Source organism: Asparagus officinalis, chromosome 1, assembly GCF_001876935.1.
Source record: "Asparagus officinalis chromosome 1, Aspof.V1, whole genome shotgun sequence".
In the NCBI taxonomy this organism is placed as follows: domain Eukaryota; kingdom Viridiplantae; phylum Streptophyta; class Magnoliopsida; order Asparagales; family Asparagaceae; genus Asparagus; species Asparagus officinalis.
This window is the reverse complement of record NC_033794.1, coordinates 124959447-124968988: the sequence shown is the minus strand read 5'-3', so window position 1 is coordinate 124968988 and position 9542 is coordinate 124959447.

Sequence of the window (9542 nt, the reverse complement as noted above, 5' to 3'; positions counted from 1 at the left end):
GAAAAACCCTAAAACCATAGGGCTTGTTTGGATTGAGGGGAATGAGGGTGAAGGAAAGTTAGGGGAACCATTCACTTCTATTCATCCTGTTTGGGAACACTTAGGAGGTGAAGTTAATTCACCCTAGTTCCCCTTGGTTCACCCCCTAATAGTATAAAATTTGTTACCCCCTAAATTGGGTGTAACCAAGGGGAAGAGAACTCCCTAGTCCCTTCCCTTCCCTTCCCTTCCCTTCTCTCAGTTTTCCTTAACTTCCCTTCACCCCCTACAAATCCAAACAGGCCCATAGGTAAGTGATCGATTAAAGAGGCTAAGCCGGCTACTTTGTTTTTAATAAGGACAATATTAGGGATGTGACCGGGGCGTGGGCATCGGAGATTGGAGCTAGTTTCTTCTTGGTCAATACGCTTTTTGGGAGGAATGCGTTTCAATGCGATGTCACGTGAGGTAAAGCTTCTTTGTTTAAGAAAAGGTTGCTTTAAGAACTATCAACTATATAAAGGGCGTTAGGGTTATGTAATTGGACCAACTTGACAAGAAAGTCTTCATAAGAGTTGATAGGAGGCTAGTAGATATCATAGAATCCATCTTAACTTTGAACGATTATTAAATAAGCTCCTAACTTTTAAAATATCAAAAATCTCATTTAAGTTAGGAAAAACCCCCTACAGCTTTAAGATTTTATAAAAAAAATGCTCTTAAAAGTGTGGTTCATAGTTTTTACTGGTAAAAAAAAAAAAAAAAATCCTCTTGCATAATTTTACCCATCAATGTAAATGTTGCGGTTAATGTTTTTAAAGAGATACCCTAATAAAATCTTAAAGCTTAAGTTTTTTCCTTTTTGGGATAATTCCTAACTTAAAGGGTGTTTTTTGATATTTTGAAAGTTACGAGAGTTTTTCAAATAATGGCCCATAGTTCAAAATTATTTTTTTTTGTTACTATAAAAGTTCTATCAGAACACCGCCTACTTACACCCCCATCATTTTGATCCTTTTATCCTATAAGATAAGATTAAAAATCGATTCAAGCTTAAAAAGGAAGAACAAGAAAGGGGGAAAACACGATTCCAACTTTGAATAGACGCGGATACAGAGGTTATCCTCTTAAATAGACTATCCAATGCCATGGGCTGAATTCGGCGGGCCAGTGACAATATTAGATTAAATAGTGGGCTTATTTGGTGGGCCTTGACATTGTCGAACTCACTTTCTTGGAGCCCTGATAGGATTGGGAGACGCGTACTAGGATTTAGCATCCTATATAAGCCTCACCACTTTCCCTCTCCGCGCTCCAAAATCCTCCTCTTCGCTGATGCTCTTCGAGGATTCATCTCGGTCAAATTTTTGGGGAGGTAATACTTTAATCGTTTATACGTTTTTGATGTCTTTGGCTACTACTATGCTTCTTAATCAGACTATGCTAGTATGATCGAATTTGAGGATTTTGTTTCTATGAACCTATAATTTTTCTAAGAAAGTTTTAGGGTGTGTTTGGATTTCAAGGGGGTTAAGGGAAGTTAAGGAAAACTAGATGAGAGAATGGAAGGGAGGGGAAAGGAGTTCCCTTCCCCTTGGTTACACCCAAATTTGAGGGGTAACAAATTTTATACTATTATTGGGTGAACCAAGGAGAACTAGAGTGAATAATTTCATCTCCTAAATGTTCCCAAACAAGGTGAATGGTTCCCCTAACTTCCCTTCACCCTTATTCCCCTCAATCCAAACAAGCCCTTAAGATTTTAAGGGGATACATATATATATATTTTTTTTTGAGAAAAAGGATGGATTACCAACATAGTAATCCAGCCAGCTAAATTAAACAAAATTGGTTGTTACAAAAAAAGTATTCATCCCCAACCAAGAATGAATACCCTGAAATATCAGAGTTCTACAATAAACTTCACCTAATCTCTTCTCCCCCTAGCAATTGATAACAAAATATCAAAAACTGTATCAAAAGACCAACCCATATACAATTTTTCATATTTAGACCACAAAAACAGACTTCTTTCTTGAGCTTAGTCTTCATTCCAGCAGATCAATCACCCTCCCAGTTGTGCAAACAGAAGAGTTTCCAGCAACTGAAGCAGCTTTTTTCCTCCTCCTCTCTTGTAGTCTAGCTGCACAATCAGATATCTGAGAACCTATCCAAAATTTTGCAAAAGTCAAAATTTTGTTCAAAAGTTCTAATGATCTCCTATTCTTATTTGAAAAAATTCTATCATTTCTTTCCTGCCAAATACACCATATAAGAGAACAAAGAATCACATCTCTCTCTATGTTCCCACTATCATACCTCTCATCACTCCATTTCTTCCAAATATCTTTTAAAGAAGATAAATTGAAATCTTTCTTGATATTCAATTTAAATTGGACATATCTCCAAATTGAGTATACAAACTCACATTTAACAAAAAGATGAAGATGATTTTCCTCCTCCTTGGAACAAAAACAACACAACACATCCATATGAACTCCTTTCTTTGCTAAATTCTTTTTCGTGTTTAAACCACTTCTTAAAGCCAACCAAACCAGAAATTTCACTTTTAGAGGAACAGAAAGCTTCCAAAGATTTAAGCAGTCATACCTTAAGCCTCCATCAATAAGAAAATGATAATATGATTTAACAGTAAACTTGTCTTTTGTTTCCCAAATCCACTTTCTCTTATCCTCCCTGTGAACAAAATTAATAAGCATAATATTGTTCAACATATCAAAATATTGAAATACCAGATTTCCTGTCAACTGTTTTTGAAATTTAATATCCCAAATCCATTCATTATTTAATTTTTTCCTCAAACTGGTAATAGTAGCAAAAGGGGATGATGCAATGTTATAAAGAGAAGGAAACATAGAAGCCAGTGTATTTACACCTGTCCATTTATCAAGCCAATAAATAGTTTTATTTCCATTCCCCACTTCTACACAAGTACTGCATAAAAAGCTATCAACATTAATAAAAATATTCCTCCAGAAATGAGATAGGGATCTTTTGTCAGAACAAAAATAATCTGACCAGTTTTTATTCTCAAAATACTTGTAGAAACTTATTTGTTCCCATAGATCCATCTTATCATCAAACCATTTCCAAATCCATTTTCCCAACAAAGGTTTATTCATAGTTCTCAAATTTATAATACCCAAGCCACCTAACTTTTTGGGTCTGCATATCTCTTCCCATTTAACCAAGTTAGAAGAATTCTTGTGTTCCAAAGAGCCAGTCCATAAAAATCTTCTCCTTATCATATCAATTTTATCAATAAGCCACCCTGGGAATAAGAAAAAAGACATCCAAAAAATTGGCATAGAGGAAAGAACTGTATTAACAAGCACTAATCTTTCTCCCATTGATAAAGATTTTCCTTTCCATAAAGTTAATCTTCTTTCAAACTTATCAATTACAGGAGACCAATCATCTTTTTTTAATTTTCCAGGCCTCAAAGGAACTCCAAGATAAGTGATAGGAAAACTTCCACTTTTACAATTTAACATGCCAGCCCCAGGCCTCAAAGGAACTCCAAGATAAGTGATAGGAAAACTTCCACTTTTACAATTTAACATGCCAGCCAGATTATGCTGCAAGATCTCATTATCTTCAAGAGCAATAAGCAAACTCTTGTTGAAATTTATTTTTAATCCAGATGCTAATTCAAAACAGTATAAGATCAATTTCAGGACTGTAAGCTGCTCTCTTTTGTTTTTACAGAAAACTAGAGTATCATAAGCATATTGAAGGCAACAAACCTTCTGGGTCTTATTAATAGGACCCAATCCTTCTATAAGAGATGCTTCAGCTGCTAAATTCAACATACTGGTAAAAGCATCAGCTGCCAAAACAAACAAAAGAGGAGATAGAGGATCACATTGTCGAACTCCTCTTTTAGATATAATCCAACTACCAATTTTTCCATTTGTGTTAATGGTAGACATACCTCCTTTTAGGCATACATTCACCCAATTTAACCATTTACTTCCAAATTCTTTTGCCTTCAAAACTTCCAAAAGAAAATTCCAATCTAGCATATCATAAGCTTTCACAAAATCTAACTTTAAAAGCATTCCTCCTTTTCTATTATTTTGAAAACAATCATTAATAATTTCCTGAGCAGCAGCTATCCCATCAATCAGAAATCTGTTTTTTATAAAACCTGACTGAACAAGATCAATAAGAAGTTCCAGCTTGGGATTCAATCTGTTAGTCAACACTTTTGTAATTATTTTGTAGACCACATTAAGTAAACTGATGGGTCTGTAATCATTAACTGTTGTAGCTTCATTCTTTTTTGAAATAAGAACAATATGAGCATAGTTGAGTCTATTTATTTCCAATCTTCCTTCATAAAGTTCTTCAAACAATCTCATAATATCAACCTTCACAGTCTCCCAAAATTCCTGAAAGAAAATAGCCGAAAAACCAGCAGGACCAGGAGATTTATCATCTTTCATATCAAAGATAGCTTTATGCACCTCATCCTCAGTAAAAGGATTTTCTAAATCTCTAGAGTCCCAATCCACTGAAGGAAAGATTTTATTCCAATCAAGTTGACATCTATAAGGCTCCTTTTGACCAAAAATCCAATCCACTGAAGGAAAGATTTTATTCCAATCAAGTTGACATCTATAAGGCTCCTTTTGACCAAAAATTTGTCTATAATGAGTATAAAAAGCTTGAGCTATACCTTCTTCAGAGCTAACTGTTTTCAACAAAAGTTGAATTTGTTGTCGAATTCATTATATCTTCGGTTGATTACAATAAATTCAAAGAAAACAGCCTTTTTATAAGACTCTTTTACACAACAAAAAGAAAACTACAACTCTTGAGAAAATAAACACAGGATCGTTATTTGGATCACTGCTTTCGTGGGTTCTTTGCTTGTGCCGGGAGTGCGTTAGCTCGTGGACCACCGAATCACAAATCGTGAAGAGGGGTTTACTGATTCTTCCTTCGTTATCGAAGTTAGAAATTGAAACGATATCTTATCGAAGTAAGATAGTCGTTCTTCTTGAAATCAAGTCAAAGCCTGAATGTCAAGGGATTGCTCCAAGAACTTAGATCTCTGCTCTCTCTGCTCTGGAATGCTCTAACAAATGCCCGATCCTCGTCAGAAACGACCCTAGGGGGGTATTTATAGCCTCAGGGGTCTGTAACTGCAAAAACTCAACAACTGCAGAAATTAGTACGGCGAGACAGTGTTTACTGTCTCGCTGGGCGAGACAGTGTTTGCTGTCTCGACCCACGTTTCAAACTCCGTTATTTTGGCAGTTATCCACGTGATTTTCGCCACGATGTTTCCCACGTCCCTTGGTAGTTAATGGACACGTGTAGGGCAGTTAAAAAGTTGGTTTTGACCATTTCAACACTGTCTCGCTGGCGAGACAGCAAACACTGTCTAGCTGGCGAGACAGCAAACACTATCTCGCTGGCGAGACAGCAAAGCCTGTCTCGCTGGCGAGACAGTTCATACCTGCTTTGATTTTCTTAAAGCAGTATGAGGTCCCTTTGAGTGATTTTCTCTATGTCTGGGATATCTATTAGCATTTTTTGACGCCTACAGATACCCCCTCCAAAGTATTCCAGACTCATTCTTTTATAGAGGAGTTCTGGGATACTTTGGATAAGATAGGTCTTACTTACGATCCCTTTAATGCTTGGCTGAGTAGATCGTGTGGAAGGACTTGTACATGGCTTCAATGCTTGATCTCTTCTGCTTTTAGTCTATTCAGTTCTTCGTAGAATAGCTAAAATTCTCCCGGCGTCGCGTTTATCGCTTGACCGTTGTCAAGATCTTGAATTGAAGTTGGTATTTGCTCTTGTAGATTCAACTTTTACCACTGAGTTAGTATATCCATTGAGAGTTCCTCAGGTTATCCTTAAGAATATTCAGATTAATATTCTCTAGGAACTTCCTATTGAGGGTGGGAATACAGTTTAGACTCTTGTACCCGTTGGAGTATTCATTTGCATCATATTTGGCTTTTGACTAAGAGAATATCTGCCGTCTCATCTGCGAGACAGTGTTCATTGTCTCATTGTGGGAAACAGTGCTTGCTGTCTCGCGACGCGAGACGGCTCTCCAGTATTTGCTGTCTCGCACGGCGAGACAGTATGTGCTGTCTCGCTGGGCGAGACAGTGTTTGCTGTCTCGCTCAGCGAGACAGTATTTGCTGTCTCGCTGGGCGAGACAGTATTTACTGTCTCGCTCATCGAGACAGGGGGTATAAAACTGCGGACTTAGGGTTTTTAGGGCTTTTTCACGTTACTTTCTGGGCGATTTTCCGGCGATTTCTTGGGCAATTTTCGACCAGTTTTTCTCTATTTCTTCTCCTCTTTGTGGCCGATTTGGGTGGTGCTTCGGTTTGAGGAGATTGCATTCGGATTTCCAAGGTCTGTTTCCCCTCTTTTCTTCAAAAAACCTGATTTTTTCCAACTGTGACAGTGCATGCATTGTTCTGACCATGTTTTGTGATGTTTTGGTCGATTTCTTGCTCAAAACCATGACCATTTTCGTTGGATTTCCTTGTAGATCATCTACTCATCATGTCGCCGCGTAGAGCTCGAGGAACCCGAAGCCGTCCGACTGTTCAGAGCTCTGAGGAGGCTGCCCCTACTGTGATCTCGTGTGGAGGTATATCTCTTTCACTCTTTTTCGAATTTAAATACTGTACTCCATCAATTTCATATATATGCACCTATATTTGTATGCAGATCCTCGTTTGTATCCTTTGAGATACCCTCGAGAAGAGCCGGCATCCTCCTTTGAGGGGATCGACGCTTAAAAGTGTTTGTTTTGCTTGGACAAAATGCACTTCAGAACACACAGGGGCGATTTTATATCATCCCACATGTGTTGAAAGGTTTTGGTATGCCGTTATAATGCCCGTGCATAGTAACGCATATTTCCTTTTACACATGTGGTATATATAAAAAAAAATCATCACACCTGTTACGAGATAGTGATTATATCTTATAGAGTAAGGTATATCGCTTTCTCTAAAATTTTGGAACCATCCTTACACGATTTATGTGTATTTCTTTTATCAGTTCAATTTCCTTCCACTGCCTTTCCTGCTGGTACGGTTACGGGTCAGAGTAACATTACCCATTCTTATTATGAGGGGCTTCCGTTAATTGAATCCTCTCCCCAGTTCCAATCTGACTATGGTGAAGAGGCTAAAGAGTTGATCCGGCGGGGTAGTTGTCGTGTTCTACGACGGTTAATCACGGATGCAACCTTGATTTCAGAACAAGACTCAAATCAATGTATAAGGAAGCCGGATTTCTTATTTGGCGACTCCGTAAAGGATCCGAAGATTGTATTCTGCAAGTCTGCACAGTGGTTGCATGAGAGCGGCTCGTCATTTCTATATTTGCCTTGGATTCCTCGAGAACACTCGCTCTTACAGTTCATGAATTTATCCGTTAACTGCGAAATGTTCTGGAGATTAACTGAGAATCACGAGCGCATCCACTGTGGTTTCATTAGGAAGGAGGCCACTCCAGGTTCCAGTGAAAGAGCTTCGATACGAGGGCTTCATCCAGGTGTCTTAGGTCAAGACAATATTCCTCAAAATGAGACAACAGCGCAGGCCAACACCGTGAAGAACCGGTTAGCGGCAGCGGGAAAAGTATTACCCAGAGAGACTTTTAGATATTATGGATGAGTACATTATTTTGGAGACAAGTGGTGGTGGACCAGAATGACCCAATATGTGCTGAACCATTTTGGGCGAGAATTAGCAGAATTAGGGTTAAACGTCCCGATTCGTGCCAGCATGCATGGCCTGCAGATTAGTGTAGGTCATTTCCTCTGTTTGTTCGAGATCTACAATCCGGACACTAATACATTCTTTACCAAGAACGGGGAGCTCGGACTACCACTGCATGAAATGATGCAGGTGTCTGCTTTACCTATGGGCGATGTTCCATATCAAGAGTTCTTTCCGACCACCAACCAGCTGAACAAGATGAAGAATCGATCAACGGCGACTCATGACATTTTATGGGAATTGACCTGCCACTATCACATAGCCATGGCTGAGATGGAGATCAAATCTAAAAAGAAATCTCCCCAAATTAGCTTAAAACAGTTCGCCGATTATCTGTTTAAAAACTTGGACAATCGCTCAGCAGATGTATGCGGATTATCTCCTTTGAACTCGGGTGAAATCAACCGGCTGTTGGAGAAAACAAATGCACAGACTTACACTTCCCATTCAGAAGACGGATTTCCGTATGGTACTAAATTCCATTCTTATCTGTGGCAAGCCGGTGTTCCGATTAGCCCTACTGCTCTGTTGGCTGGTTTCCTGGCTATATGGCTAAAAAGGTGCGTAGTTCCCTACCAGTCCTCTGATGCGATGCCAATGGAAGTATTATATCCAGCCGTTCAGATAGCTACAGGTCGCAAATTATCCTTGCTTCCCGCTATGGTGGCTGCTATTCACAGTGGATTACGGCAATTAATCTCTGTGTTTACCCAGGAGAAAAAGAAACCCTCCGCCAGCTTATCAGTTCCGAAACTGGAGCTGCCATATACTTATCTAATGGCTTGGTTAGTACTTCACCGGCCAGATTTAATGGAAGCTCCTAGGGTGATAGATCCCAACCTTCCTCTGTTGCAGAATTTTGAAGCTTGCAAATGGATCAAACATCGAGAGCCGGACCTATCGAGGCAATTCAAGATTCACAAGTGTTGGGAATTCTTCCCCTGCTTCCCTCGGTTCTCCGGTACCTATAACACTACTTTATTTGATGCCGAAGATCCAAGGCAGAATCGCACCATCTTGGATGTCGGGTGCTTCAGATGGTTGATAAACATTCGACCTGGCTATTTGTTATTTAGGGTAAAAGACGTTTGTCATATTGAACCCTATCTTCCATGTCGATTTGCTCGTCAATAGATCCCAACCTTCCTCTGTTGCAGAATTTTGAAGCTTGCAAATGGATCAAACATCGAGAGCCGGACCTAACGAGGCAATTCAAGATTCACAAGTGTTGGGAATTCTTCCCCTGCTTCCCTCGGTTCTCCGGTACCTATAACACTACTTTATTTGATGCCGAAGATCCAAGGCAGAATCGCACCATCTTGGATGTCGGGTGCTTCAGATGGTTGATAAACATTCGACCTGGCTATTTGTTATTTAGGGTAAAAGACGTTTGTCATATTGAACCCTATCTTCCATGTCGATTTGCTCGTCAATTCGGCTATGATCAAATTTATGTCGGCAACCCGAATCGTCATCTTAGCTTTCGCGGGGGACTTATCGACGGAGCGAGAGCTTGGTTCTGGAGTATTGCTGGCTGCACAGGTGCTGAGTTCGATCTCCCTCTGGAAACACCACCTCTGCGGACGACTTTTCTATTTTGCAAGTGGTTGCTCGCTGCCAACATCGTCACCCAGTACGGGGGAAGATCAGAACCAGAAGAAGAGATAGCCCCGCGGCGCTCAAGTAGAGCGGCACGTGAAGTTATGACTTCACCCCAAAAGAAAGATGCTGCTGAATCATCGAGGAAGGGAAAAGAACCGGCTCGCTCATGGA